The sequence below is a fragment of the Arachis ipaensis genome, chromosome B6 (genome assembly GCF_059453495.1).
Source record: "Arachis ipaensis isolate K30076 ecotype BB chromosome B6, ASM5945349v1, whole genome shotgun sequence".
NCBI lineage: Eukaryota > Viridiplantae > Streptophyta > Magnoliopsida > Fabales > Fabaceae > Arachis > Arachis ipaensis.
The window spans coordinates 62,135,717-62,151,128 of record NC_142441.1 but is presented as its reverse complement, the minus strand read 5'-3'; the positions used below and the strand labels follow the sequence as shown (position 1 = coordinate 62,151,128).

General features: G+C 40.2%; 1 long non-coding RNA gene across 1 annotated transcript; it reads left to right on the top strand.

Annotated features, from left to right (window-relative positions):
- Positions 1-259: 259 nt before the first annotated feature.
- LOC107648199 (uncharacterized) lies at positions 260-4,442 on the top strand. The gene is made up of 3 exons (XR_001621785.3): positions 260-915; positions 1,015-1,207; positions 4,222-4,442. It is a non-coding gene; the product is annotated as an uncharacterized LOC107648199 (long non-coding RNA).
- Positions 4,443-15,412: the final 10,970 nt, after the last annotated feature.

Here is a 15,412-nt window from a genome sequence, read left to right as displayed (position 1 = left end):
TATAATGTAAATTAGAAATAATTAATTGAACTTAGCAATATCTTGATAAATAATGTTCCTAAATATTTTTAATAGAGTATATTTGATTCTAAAATTACTCTACTATTCAATTTTATCAAAATATCTATTCATATCTATCCATATTCTTTTATAAAATCCTAATTTCTAACCCTAATTCCCAAATCAAACTCAGAAACCCTAATTTCCCAAATTGAAAACCCTAAGTTCCTAATGAGAAACCCTAACCTACCTTTTCTTCTCCCTTCAGCCGCACCATACCCCCTTTTCTTCCTAAACCTAACGTAGAAACGGAAACAGAGAGCAAAGAGAGAGGAAAGAGTTGCTGCCGCGCCGCCATGGCCGCCGGACTGCCGCACGCAAGGATCCCACGCCACCATCGCCAGCGTCGCCCAGCCTTGCCCGCGCGCAGCCGCCACCATCGTGCCGCTGTTCCGTTGCCGTCACGCCACACCCTATCTGCGTTGCTGTCGCTGATTGGTGGAAGGGAGGAGCAGAGTGCGCACAGAGGAAGAGAAGCCGTTCACCACTGCCAAACCTCCGTCGCCAGTGATTCGCCGCTGCTGAAGCTCGTCACTGCTGCCGTGCCACCGCCGCGGAGAGAGGGAGTGACGCGATTAAAGAGAGGAGGAGGAAGGAAACCCGTGCGCCGTCGGAGCTAGTTTCTCCCAGTCGCCGGCGTTGTCTTCGTCTGAACCACCACCAGATCCGTCGCTGCCGAAGCTTCTGGTTGCGCCTCTGCCGTCGGCGAACCTTGTCGTCACGGGAGGTGATCCGGCATCGCGTTCTTGCTGCTTTGAGCCACCAGCACCGCTGCTGCTACCCCAAAATTCCGTTTCTGTTTCTTAGGGTTTGCTATCTCAGCCCCTTAAAGTTACGTTGGTTCTGTTCTTGCCGGTGAGGGTCGCCGAAGTTGCTATTTTGACTCTGATGTAATTCATCCTTGTCCCTGCTCACGGTTGTCCTCTGTTCTTCCTCTGCTTTTGATTTTCGCAGTTACCTGAATCTTTGCCGCCGTGGGTATTGCCGTTGGAGCCGCTGGAAACCAACGTTGGAGCTGCCCTTGATGATTCTGACGCTGCTACGTAGGTTCGGAGCTGCTGTGTTGTTGCCGGAGGAAGGGAACTCATCAGAAAAATGTTATTGAGGCTGATGTTTGGTTTGATTGCATTGTTAACGCGACATTGAGGTAGGGGATTTAACGTTTTTAATTTAGAATGCCCACCAAGTTATTTGAATAAGTGCAAATGGTTAACAATGGTTTAGAATTTCTTAATTGTCATGAATGACTTGAAATGCATTTGAAATTAGTTAGTTAGTTGTGAACATTTTGAGCTGTGAATGGTGATTCATTTGATAATACTTGTTAAATTGAAATTTGAAGAGTTAACTATTGAAGAGTTGTCGTAATGGTAATTGATGAGCTGAGTTAGATTTGTGTTTGGTTTGGGATTATTGTGATGATGGTTGAGGTTGTGAAATTTGGAGTAAGTTTGATGTTGTGTTAGTGCTTCAATTGGATTATTGAATTCAGGTTAAGGCTGCGAATGTCTTTGGGCTTTGTTGTGAGTGTTTGAAGTTGTAATTGATATTGTTTTCTCTGATATGGATGGAATTGAGTTGAATTATAACTGTAGTTGGTGATTGATTTGATGATTGTGCGTACTGAATGTTGTAAGGGATAGAATAAATGGTGTTACTTTTGTTGCTGAGCTTGCTGGTGTGAATTGATGAGTTATTGTGTGTTTGAATGATGATGAGTGTATATGGAAAATTATGCTTGGCATAGTGTAGAAAAGAAAAGGTTTGATGATGCTTAAGTACTTGACATCGTGTGAATTATTGATTCTGGGTTCTTGGGCTGTGTTGGCAATGAAGACAATTTTGAATAACTGGAAAGAGGTTAAACGTGTGATTTTGGAAGGGTTATAAGTTCAAATGTGGTTTTTGATAAGTAAGGTTGTTGAAAATGCTTACGGCAAAATTTCTGCATACATGACAGTAGAAAGAATCAATTTCTGGGAGCATCCCAGGTCATATACTTGAATGAAACTATTTTTGCATGAAACTTTACTGTGTTTTGAGCATCTCATAAAAAATTCAGAATTTATTGATTAGTATTTTGGGAGAAATGAATTTTTGAAGATTGATGGTTTCTGCAGAAAATTCTGTTTCTTTACTGCAGAAGCACCAATTTCCAACTCACTTAACTTTTAATTCTGGAAAGTATTTGAGCTGAAACCAACGGAATTTTCAAGATTCCTGTGTCCACAATCTTCAATTTAAATTTCATGTCAATATCCTATTTAACCAAGTAGATATGTTGAAAAGAGTATGGATAACTCACTGGATTTTGGAAACCGAATTCTAAAAGGCCTGGCTGTGTTTCTCACTTCATAACTTTTTCATATGACATGGTATTAATCTGGAATTTGATTCAATAAAAAGCTAAAAGAGCCTTGTTTGAGGTCGTGAATTTTGAATGGCATTGGGTGAAAACTGGATTTTTAAGGAATTTATCAAACATACTACTTGCTGCTGTTTTTCTGCATTTTCTTAGGAAACAATAACAGAATTTTAAGAGAGATGGTACAAGTTTTTATTGTGACCAAATTACCTCAACACCAAGTTTCTTGGAATACTAGTTTATTGAGTTTAATTTTGAAAGAATCCTATGATAAGTGAAAGTTAGTTACGAATTGATGGGTTATGTGGGAATTGTGGGTTATGAACGAACTGTTGGCTATTGTAAATTGTGAATTTTCTGACTGATTTGAGAACCTCTTATTTGGTAGTTGTTGAGGAAAGGGGGAGACTTGTTGAGAAAGAGGGAACCCGTAAGGGGTGGCTAAGTCCGAGTTTTAGGGGAGGTGCTGCCGAAATTTTATAAAATTTGAGGTTTTATTTGAGAAGTTATTTTAGAAGATTTGGATTTGAAAAATGATTATTTAAGTTTTATTTGATTACTTCTAATGAGAGGCTATGTTTTGAAAGGTGTTTAATGAAATTAAAATAAATGATTTTCTTGAGTCTTTTGATAGAGGACTAAACTGAAAAATAGTTTTAAAGTTGGCTTGACTCAAGGTTGCTAAAGCAGAGATTATGAACTGAATTGATGATTGAGATTTTTGCGAACGAATGCTTGAGAAAGTTAAGGAAGGTTTAAGAAAATATGTTAAGGATTCAAAGGGAAAAGAGAATGGGGAACTGATATATGGATTGTTGAGTTTTAGAAAGGAAAATGAAAAGTGGTAAAATACGGGAAGTACCCATGAACTGAATGATCATTGATCTCGGGGAAAACCTATAGATTGTTATTTGTTTTATATGCGGGAAAAACCCACGAACTGATAATCATTGATTACGGGAATAACCCATGAATTGTTGTATGTTGATCTCGGGTATAGCCCATGAACTGAAGATCAATGTTTGCTGTGTATTGATCTCAGGTATAACCCACGAACTGAAGATCGCTATGTTATTGTGTATTGATCTCGGGTATAACCCACGAACTGAAGATCTCTGTTTTGTTTGTGAAATGATCTCGGGGACGCCCAGGAACTGAGGATCACTGTTTCCCCTTGTGCGTATATTATGGGGTCGGGCTTTGCGCCGACTGCCGGTAGTCACGAAGGAGCGGTATTCTTACCACTGACACATATGCACGAAGGACACAAAGGGAAGCCATATCTGGGACTTGTTCCTAGGTAATGTCGGGCTGCAGGGTGTAAACCGACACGTGAGCTCATGGCTTGCTTAGGACAGACATGCATCATATTGGTTGTGCATTTGCTTTTGGTTGTGTTTGCTTGTATTACTTCTTTGCGATTGTGTTGTTTGTTTTATTGTGATTTGTTTGTCTGTTGAATTGAGTTTCTTACTTGTGCTAGTAGTCTATGAATATATAGAACTGATTAATAACTGTTTGTTGTGACTGAGAATCAATTGTGACTGAGAATCAATTATGTGGCTAAAAGATATTTAATATGACAAATTGTGATTGAGATCTGTTTTGGGTTTAGAAATCTAAAGAAAGTAACTATTTATCTAAAGTAAGATTAAAAAGTATTTCAAAGGGTTTGACGAAGAGGGTTTATTAAGCAAAGTTAATTATTTGCATGTCAATCATTACTTTTACGGCATTCCCATTCCCTACTGAGAACGTGTGGTTTGTTCTCACCCCAAAATCTTCCACCCTTTCAGTGACACAGGTTTGAAGATTCAGTTTGAAGCTGCGGGCGATTCTAGAATTTACTTATGAGTTAAGTTTATAACTTGAGTTTCTTTCATAGAATTCCCTTGCCTTTGTAGCTTTAGTTTTTATTTTATGCAGAGGGATAGGAGTTATACCTGAATTTTATTTAAATTCTTTTGTATAATATTACTATTATTAATAATTATGTGATTATTATTACTTGGTGATGTTTGCTATATGATTTTAATTAATAAAAACAAAAATTTCTGGTATTTTTACTAAAATTGAATCGCAATATCAAACTAAAGGCTTAATAGTAAATAGTTAATAAGGAAAACAGGTCAGTAACGCCTTACTTTTGGTACGATCATGACGTATTGAAAGTTGGGTCGTTACAGCGTTGAATGCCCAACACAGCCCAGGCACGTGAGAAGCTTTAGTCTCAGTCCCAACACACACCAAGTGGGCCCCAGAAGTAGATTTCTGCACTATCTATCATAGTTTACTCATTTTCTATAAACCTAGGTTACTAGTTTAATATTTAAATAACTTTTAGAGATTTATTTTGTATCTCATGACATTTTTAGATCTGAATTTTGTACTCTTTGACAGCATGAGTTTCTAAACTCCATTGTTGGGGGTGAGGAGCTCTGCTGTGTCTCGATGAATTAATGCAAGTGTTTCTGTTTTCTATTCAAACATGCGTGTTCCTATCTAAGATATCCATTCGCACTTCAACATGAATGTGATGAACATGACAATCATCATTATTCACCCACGAACGCGTGCCTAAAAACCACTCCCGTTCACCGTATAATGAATGAATATCTCTTGGATCTCTTAATCAGAATCTTCGTGGTATAAGCTAGATTGATGGCAGCATTCAAGAGAATCCGGAAAGTCTAAACCTTGTCTGTGGTATTCCGAGTAGGATTCAGGGATTGAATGACTGTGACGAGCTTCAAACTCACGAGTGCTGGGCGTAGTGACAGACGCAAAAGGATAGTAAATCTTATTCCGATACGATTGAGAACCTGCAGATGATTAGCCGTGCGGTGACAGGGCACCTGGACCCTTTTCACTGGAAGGATGGATGGTAGCCATTGACAACGGTGATCCACCAAACACACAGCTTGCCATAGGAGGACTTGCATGCGTGAATTAGAAAACAGAGGAAAGCAGAATTTCAGAAGACAAAGCATCTCCAAAACTCCAACATATTCTCCATCATTGCACAATAAGTATTTATATTTATGCCCTCTCATTTTTTTTACAATTGAACTTGAAAGACACTATTGTTGGCATCCCGACTAAGAATAATAAGATAACCATAGCTTGCTTCAAAACAACAATCTCCGTGGGATTCGACCCTTACTCACGTAAGGTATTACTTGGACGACCCAGTGCACTTGCTAGTTAGTTGTGCGAAGTTGTAAGAGAGTAATGTGAACATTGACATTACAATTTCGTGCACCAGATAGTGGGGAGATGAGGTGGAATATCTGGGAAGTAAGCTGAGATTACTTTATCCCCTGGAGAGAAGTCCTCTGTAGGGATCTTCTTGTTCCTCAACCTCCTTGGTGCCTTCTTCTTTGTCCCTTTTGATGTTGCATTGCTCTTTGTGACCTCCTCTTCTAAGGGAATTTTGTTACTGGTCTCATATGACTCTGGTGGTTTAGGTTCCTCCTTATTTTCCTTGAGCTGTGACAGCTACTGATTGCCTTGTTCTTCAACCAAGTGGTTTCCCAGAGGTGTTGGTTGTGCTTCAGTGCTTGCCTCCTCCCTCAGTATCTCATTATGATCTGTTTCTTGTGAGAGTTTGAAGACATTGAATCAGAGTTGTTCATCATGGATCCTCAAAATTAGCTCCCTTCGCTCCACATCTATGAGTGATCTGGCTGTAGCTAAGAACGGTCTTCCCAATATGATTGGGTGAGTGTGACTTTCTTCCATGTCCAAGATGACAAAGTCTGTGGGAAGGATGTATTTTCCCACCTTCACCAGCACATTTTCAACCACTCCTACTACTTGTTTTTGAGTTTTGTCAGCCAGCCTAATAACTACATCTGTGGGTATTATCTCGTTGATCTGCAGCCTTTTCATAAGGGATAAAGGCATTAAGTTAATGCTTGCTCCCAAATCGCAGAGTGCTTTATCAAACATTGTTTCTCCTATGGCACAGGGGATGTGAAAACTCCCTGGGTCCTTCCTTTTTATAGGCAACTCTGGTTGAATGAGAGCACTGCACTCCTTATTCATCACTATTTTTTGTCCTCCCTTGAGTGAGCTTTTCCTGGTCAGCAGCTCCTTCATATACTTAATATGTGAGGGCATTTGTTGGAGGGCCTTGATGAATGGTATGTTTACATGGAAGGATGTAAATAGGTCAAGAAACCTTGAGTATATTCTCTTTTCTATAGCACCATTGAGTAATTGGGGAAAAGGTGCATAGAGTTTCAGCAGCTCCTTCTGTGTCAGCTCTTTTTGTGAAATTTTGGGTTCTTGGTGATCCTTTTCCTGTTTCTTTGCTGATGTCTCTCCAAGTTATTCTAATGGCTTGTTTTGCTTTTCCTCAGTCTCCTTATTACTTAAAGTAACCATCTTGCAATCTTCCCATCTGACTTTCTTTGCTTCACCTCTCAGATTTTTCTCTGTGTCACTTGGGAAGCTATCAGTAGGTTTGGGAATCTTTTCAGATAAGTATCCCACTTGAAATTCCAGCCTCTTGATGGTGTCTCCCTGGTTCTTGATACTAGCTCGCACCTCCTCTTTGAATACCTTATTATCTTGAATCTCTTTGCATATGCCCTCAAGCAGAGTCTCAATTTTGGAGAGTCTATCTTTAGATGATGGTGAGTTGAGAGTGGATGGGTGATTTGGGTCCTTTTGGTTATGGTATGGATGTGGAGAGGTGTTGTTAGGATGGTGTTGATATGATCTCTGTGTGGAATGTTGGTGAGCTGCATGGTTGTTGGGGTTGTGACGTCTCTGATCTTGGCTTTGATCTTGTTGATTTCCCCACCCAAAGTTTGGGTGATTCCTCCAACCAGGGTTGTACGTTTTGGAGTAAGGATCATGGGTCTGCTTGGGTGAGTTTCCAATGTAGTTGGCTTGTTCTTGCTCCTCCTCTGCCTCAGCATTCGCTCCCTCTTGGATTGCTGATGAGGTGGTGATTGCTGCCACTTGGTTCCTCTCCATCTTCTTGGTGAGGTCAGCCAGATGCTTGGTAATAAGCTTGTTTTGGGCCAGCAGTGCATCCACATTGTTTAGCTCCATTACTCCTCTAGTGTTGCCTCTTTCAGAAGCATAGAAGTAGTCATTCTCCGCTACTGTCTCAATGACATCTATGGCTTCTTCAATGGTCTTTTTCTTGTTCAGAGATCCCCCGGATGAATGGTCTATTGCCTTCTTTGATTCATAAGAGAGGCCTTCATAGAAAATGTGTAGTTGCACCCATTCATTGAACATATCTGGTAGACACCTTCTTGTCAGGTCCTTAAACCTCTCCCATGCTTCATATAGAGTCTCACCATCCTTCTGCCTGAATGTTTGCACCTCAGCTCTTAGCCTGTTGATCCATTGAGGAGGATAGAATCTTGCTAAGAATTTGTTCACCACATCTTTCCAGGTTGCTAAACTCTCCTTTGGGAAGGATTCTAGCCATTTAGATGCCTTGTCCTTAAGTGAGAAAGGGAACAGAAGTAGTCTATAGGTGTCAGGATGAACACCATTAGACTTCACAGTATCACATATCCTCAAGAAGGTGGTTAGATGTTGATTGGGGTCTTTTTGGACACCTCCTCCGAATGAACAATTGTTCTGAACAAGGGTGATAAGTTGTGGCTTTAGTTCAAAGTTGTTGGCATGTATGGTTGTCCTTTGGATGCTGCTTCCACAGTTTCCTGGGTTTGGGTTGAAGTAAGAACCCAGAACTCTTCTCTCTTGTCCAGCTTGATGCGCTGGACCTTCTCTGCCATGGTTGTGAGCCTCTTCTTCATGATGGTTCTCCATGTTTTCATCCATGTCCGGTTCAAAGTACTCCTCCTCTTCCTCAGCACCAACTACTTTCTTTCCTCTTGCTTCCCTCCTTAATCTAAGGAAGGTCCTCTCAGGTTTAGAATCAAAGGAAGTCAAAGCCCCGCTTCTTCTCCCTGTCATACAACCAACAAGGCACAAGCAAGGAAATAGATGCAGAAAGTACTCTTGTTAAAATTGCTGTTAGTGTGAGTGATGCAATATATCAAACAGTTAGTGGGTTAGTGAACTGAATGGTAAATAACTAAGAAAAAGGAGTAGGGGGGAAGGGAGGAAAATAACTAAAACTGAAAGTAATTAACTCAAACAGAAATTTAAATCAAACAAAAGAAAAATGCTCAATCTAGTTATCCTCCAATTTAGTCATTGTTGATACAAAATCAATCCCCGGCAACGGCGCCATAAACTTGATAGCACAGAAACTTGTCTCTCAACAATTTTCCTTCGGTAAGTATACCGAATTGTCATCAAGTAAAAACTCACAATAGAGTGAGGTCGAATCCCACAGGGATTGATTGGTCAAGCAACTTTAATTAGAGGAATGTTCTAGTTGAGTGAAGCAGAATTTGGTTTGAGAGTTGCAGGAAATTAAATGGCGGGAAAGTAAATAGCAGAAAATGTAAATGCTGGAAGTAAAGAGCTGAAAGTAAATGACAGAAAGTAAATTGCAGAATTGTAAATGGGAATGGGGAAGATGCTCATGAAAGTAAATTGCAGAAATTAAAGAGAATGGGTAAGATCAGAAATGGGGATTCATTGGGCTTAGGAGATGTTGCATTCTCCGGATCAAGTTCATTTTCATCTCTTCCTCAATCAATGCATTCATTGATCTCCTTGGCAATCTTAAGTGATCGAATTCCAATTCCTTGGTAATTCAATCTCTCAAATCTTGATCAATAGCCAATTCCTTGGTCAATTGCTCATGAGAAGAGATGAAGTATGGTCACTGATTATACCACATGCATTCCCAAATCAAGTGTTGGTAGGATTCTAGTCACCATACCCAACCAAACCCAATTTGGTCCAACATGAGAAAGTATTTCTAGCATGATCTCTTCATTCCTCTTCCAAGGTTCAGAAGAGATCCAAGTATGAATAGCTTATTTTCCAAGATAACTACCCAATTGGATGAAGATTGAAATCTTTCTAGTAAAATCAAGAGAAAAGATAGAAGAAGAGTAATGAAAATTAGTATTGATCCATCAAATTACAACAGAGCTCCCTAACCCAATGAAAGGGGTTTAGTTGTTCATAGCTCTGGAAATGGAAAATAAAGATGGAGAATACATCATGAAAACTAGAACTAGAAGTACAGAGAAAGTAAATTATACAGAGAGTAGTTCTAAATTTCCTATCCCCCAAAAGCTATTTCCTAATTCAAAACTACCCCTATATATACTACTCTTCTGATCTTCTAGTTGATTCTTCATGTCTTGGATATGGGCCTTTGGATCTTGAGTTTGAAGCAGTTATTTTCTGCAGTGGGCTTAGCTTTACTTGCAGAGAGAAAGTGTGAAGTAGGAAGGGTCTTTAGCTCAGGACGTTAGTGACGTTAACGTTAAGTGAGAGTGTGGGTTCGAGAACGTTAGTGACAATCACCTTTTTCACTAACGTTCCTCACCCAGGGATGATCCAAGTTAACTTCAACGTTAGTGGCACTAACGTGACCACTAACGTTGCCTCTTGGTCCTTCGCACACGTTATTGGGACTCACCTTTTCCAATAACGTTGAGAGTCCTCCCTCCCTACGTTAGAGTTCACGTTAACTTAGTTAACATGGCTCTTAACGTAGGCTTGCCAATTCTTTGAGAACGTTAGTGACACTTACCTTTGTCACTAACGTTCCAAGGTGCCCCTACTTTCCACGTTAGAGTCCACGTTAACTATGTTAACGTGGCTTCTAACGTGGCAATGATAGCCATCTCCAACGTTAGTGACAAAGGTGAGTGTCACTAACGTTGGCTCATCATCCTATCCTCAACGTTAGCTTCCACGTTAACTAAGTTAACGTCCCACGTTAACTAAGTTAACGTGGAAGTTAACGTGGCTCATAGTGGCTCATTATGGCTCATTCCAACGTTAGTGACAAAGGTGAGTGTTACTAACGTTGGCGATTATTTGCTTTCTCCACGTTAGCTTCCACGTTAACTAAGTTAACGTGGCAACTAACGTGGCTCATTGTAGCTTGGCCAACGTTAGTGACAAAGGTGAGTGTCACTAACGTTGGCTTCTCTTTTGCTTTCCAACATTAGAGTCCACGTTAACTGAGTTAACGTGGCTCTTAATGTGGCCACTTATGAGCTTGGTCCAACGTTAGTGACAAAGGTGAGTGTCACTAACGTTGGCCTTATTTCTTTCTTCCACGTTAGAGTTCACGTTAACTTAGTTAACGTGACTCTTAACGTGGGCTACGATGGCTTTCGACGACGTTATTGGCGATTACTTTTCTCATTAACGTTGCAAGCTAGCTCCCACTCCACGTTGGTGGTCACGTTAGTTAGACTAACGTGGCTGCTAACGTGGCTCTTTCCTGCTTCCTTTGTCCTGAAATCAAGCAATAAAGTGCATCAAAGTTCTAATCCACATCATGAGACATGCATCATCCAATTTGTCATCTAATTCATGCAAAATTCTCATGAAATCATATAAAGTGCACAATGTATGCTTAAATCAAGATGTAAGTGAAATTCTGCGCAAAACTTGCTTATTTCCTAAGAAAATGCATGAAACTACCCTAAAACAGTAAAGAAAAGGTCAGTGAAACTGGCCAAAATGCCCTGGCATCAAGAAGTGACCATCCTCTATTGTTGATCTTAATGTTGATTTCAATGTGCTCGTTCCTCCATAATTGGAACCGAACTTCTGGAATGATCTCTCTCTCACTCACCCAACCATAGAATTGATTTTGGTTGAATGCGGAGAGGAACCTGTAGTCGTTGAAGGAACTTGAGGATCCAGAGGTTGGTTCCTTGACTTTTCTTTTCTTTGAGGCTGAGCTTTTTGGTGGTGCCATGAGGTTGAGAGAGTGTGTTTGAGAGTAAAATGGGGGTTGCAGGTTGCAAGAAAGAGCAAAGCAAAATAAGGTTTTGCTCCAACACCAAACTTAGGACTTGATTGTCCCAATCAAGAAAAAAAATGAAATAAAGGAGGTATGGAAAGAGATGGTAAAAGATGAACAGAGAAAGGAAGGTGAGGGCTGTATGCTCTTCGTGTGTGATTGGGGTTGTTGAAGTGGAATACGAGCTGGTGAAGTGAGGCTTTTATAATGGGTGAATGTTGTGGTGGGAAGGGTGGGAAATAAAAAGGGTTAAATGTTTTCCCACTTGGGGAGTGGCGCCTAGCGTGGGAAGAGGCGCCAACTCTTTTCTCACTGTGTCTTCTGCGTGTGTTGAGTTCCAAAGTGTAAGTACACTTTGACTTCCTTGCTTTGTGAGTTATTTACCATGTGGGCCCCATCTTCTCTCCTGAAATAAAACTGAACCCATTAGTAATGACAAAAGAACCCTTTCACATTCCTTCTCATCAAGAGTGAATTGGATTGCAACTGATGGGTGTCCCTTGGGACACGAAACTTAAATCTTTGGCATCTTAATAAATTGGTCTCATCATTGTGTATTTAATGTGTCCATAAGAGTGGAATAACATCAATCTTTTCATTTTCTTTTGATTCCAATTCTTCTGAACTCATTAATCCACATTCATGTTCTTACCCAAAGCATTAAGTGCTTTCAAATTGGGTAACTTGGGCTACTAGATGATTCTTGGTGGTGGCCACACCAAACTTAGCAATTTAGCTAGTCCTCAGCCCAATCACTCATCATGATTTATGCCTTCATCAAGTTGCAATTCCGGAAAAATATAAAGAAACTCTAGCTACCAAAGTTAAAATAAACTTTTTAATCTGCAATTGTAAACTAATTCTAATATGGTAATGTAAAATAAATGGGAGACTGAAAATTAAACTACCTAACGCAACGAATTTTTAAACTACTTCTAAGAAAAGTAACTAAATTAAAAAGGATAAAGTGTTGGGGTGCTCCCAACTAGCGCTTCTTTATTGTCATTAGCTTGACATTTCTTCATCTTCAGCTGAGCTTGTAGCTCACTCCCTGCTCCTCTAAGGAGCCTCCCAAGTAGTGTTTGAGTTTATGGTCATTGACAGTAAAAGTTCTCTGAGTCTTGTCCTCCATGAGCTCCACATGACCATAGGGAAACACCTTGAGTATGGTGAAAGGTCCTGACAATCTAGACTTCAGTTTTCCAGGGAAGAACTTGAGTCTTGAGTTGTAGAGTAACACCTTCTGTCCTTCAGTGAACTCCCTTCTTGCTATCTTTTGGTCATGCCACCTTTTTGTGTTCTCTTTGTAGATTTTTGCATTCTCATATGCTTGATTCCTAAACTCATCCATCTCATTGAGTTGCATTAATCTCTTTTTTCCAGCAGCTTGCTCATCATAGTTTAACATCTTTAGAGCCTAGAATGCTCTATGCTCAAGTTCAACTGGCAAGTGACAAGCCTTGCCATATACCAGTTGGTATAGAGACATCCCAATGGGAGTCTTATAGGCTGTTCTGTAGGCCCATAATGCATCATCCAGCTTCTTAGACCAATCCTTTCTTGAGCTTCCAACAGTTTTTTCAAGGATTCTTTTTAGCTCTCTATTGGAAATTTCAGCTTGCCCGTTGGTCTGTGGGTGGTATAGAGTTGCCACTTTGTGCTTTACTCCATATCTGAGAAGGAGTGTCCCGAGTTGTTTGTTGCAGAAGTGTGTCCCTCCATCACTAATGAGAGCTATGGGGACTCCAAATCTACTGAAAATGTTTCTTCTCAAGAAGCTTATCACAACCTTGTTGTCATTTGTTGTAGTGGCTATGGCTTCTACCCATCTTGAGACATAATCAACAGCCACCAATATGTAGCTATTAGAGTAGGAGGTTGGGAAGGGTCCCATGAAATTAATCCCCTATACATCAAATAGCTCTAACTCTACTATGAATTATTGTGGCATCTCATTTCTCTTGGTTTGATTACCACCTCTTTGGCATTCATCACACCTTGACACAATTTTCTTGGCATCCTTAAACATTCTTGGCTAGTAAAATCCAGATTGAAGCACTTTTGCTGCTGTCCTTTCTCTACTGAAATGACCTCCATATGCAGATCCATGGCACTGCCATAATACTTCCTGCCCTTCTTCATAGGGTATACACCTTCTTAGGATTCCATCAGCACACTTTTTGAACAAATAACGATCATCCCAGATGTAGTGTTTGGCATCCTTAATTAGCTTCCTCCTCATGTGCCTATTGATGTTGGTTGGTAGTTCCCCAATAGCCTTGAAGTTAGCTATGTCTGCAAACTAAGGAGCTATTCGAATCATCATCAATTGCTCATCAGGGAAGCTTTCATTGACTGCTACTTGTTGCATCTCTTCTTCTTGTGGGATCCTTGAGAGGTGGTCAGCTACCTTGTTCTCTGCTACGCTCCTATCTTTAATCTCAATATCAAATTCTTGGATCAGCAAAATCCACCTTATTAATCTGGGCTTAGATTCTTGTTTGGTAAGCAAGTATTTGAGTGCTGCATGATCAGTGAACACAATTACTTTTGAGCCAATAAGATATGATCTAAACTTGTCAAAAGCAAAAACTATGGCTAAAAGTTCTTTCTCTGTGGTGGTATAGTTCCTTTGATTCTCATTAAGAACCTTGCTAGCATAGTAAATAACATGTACTAGCTTGTCTTTCCTCTGTCCTAGAACAGCACCAACAGCAAAATCAGATGCATCACACATTAGTTCAAAGTAAAGATCCCAGCTTAGTGGTGCTATAATAGGTGTAGAGGAGAGTTTCTTCTTAAGTTCATCAAAGGCTACCATGCACTCTCTATCAAAAAAAAGGGAGTATTTGAGACAAGCAGGTTGCTAAGAGGTTTTGCAATCTTTGAAAAATCTTTGATAAACCTCCTATAGAACCCAGCGTGTCCCAAAAAACTTCTGATTGCTTTGACATTGCAAGGTGGGGGTAATTTTTCAATTACTTCCACTTTTGCCTTGTCCACTTCTATACCATCTTTTGAAATCTTGTGACCAAGAACCACCCCTTCAGTCACTATAAAATGGCACTTCTCCTAGTTTAAAACTAGGTTGGTTTCTTGACACCATTTTAGCACAAGAGCAAGATGGTATAGGCAATCAGAATATGAGTTCCCAAATACAGAGAAGTCATCCATGAATATTTCTATGAACTTCTCAATCATGTCTGAAAAATAGAGAGCATGCACCTTTGGAATGTTGCAGGTGCATTGCACAATCCAAAGGGCATTCTCCTATAAGCAAAGACACCATATGGACAAGTAAATGAAGTTTTTTCCTGATCCTTGGGGTCTACAAGAATTTGATTGTAGCCCGAATACCCATCTAGGAAGCAATAGTACTCATGACCTGCCAATCTTTCAAGCATCTGGTCCATGAAAGGTAAGCGAAAGTGGTCCTTCCGGGTGGCTTCATTGAGTTTCCGGTAGTCAATGCACATACGCCATCCGGTCACTGTCCTTGTGGGTATCAATTCATTCGTCTCATTTGCCAGAATAGTGATCCCTCCTTTCTTAGGGACTACTTGCACCGGGCTTACCCAAGGGCTGTCTGAGATGGGGTAGATCACCCCTGCTTGCCATAATTTCAACACTTCTTTCTGACCCACTTCATTCATAGTTGGGTTCAGCCTCCTTTGTTGTTGTCTTGAAGGTTTGGCATCTTCTTCAAGTAAGATCTTATGCATGCACATTGAAGGACTAATCCCTTTAAAATCTGCAAGTGTCCAGCCTATGGCATCCTTGTGTTGTCTCAGGACTTGGGTGAGCTCCTTGGTGCACAAAATTGTTACTCTCTTACAATTTCGCACACATGACCAGCAAGTGCACTGGGTCGTCCAAGTAATACCTTACGTGAGTAAGGGTCGAATCCCACGGAGATTGTTGGTTTGAAGCAATCTATGGTTATCTTGTAAATCTTAGTCGGGAAGTCAATTATGTTTATCAATTGAATTGTGAGTAACCAGTAGAGCATAAATTAAAAGTTACTTGTTGTGCAGTAATGGAGAATATGTTGGAGTTTTGGAGATGCTTTGTCTTCTGAATCTCTGCTTTCCTCTGTCTTCTTGTTC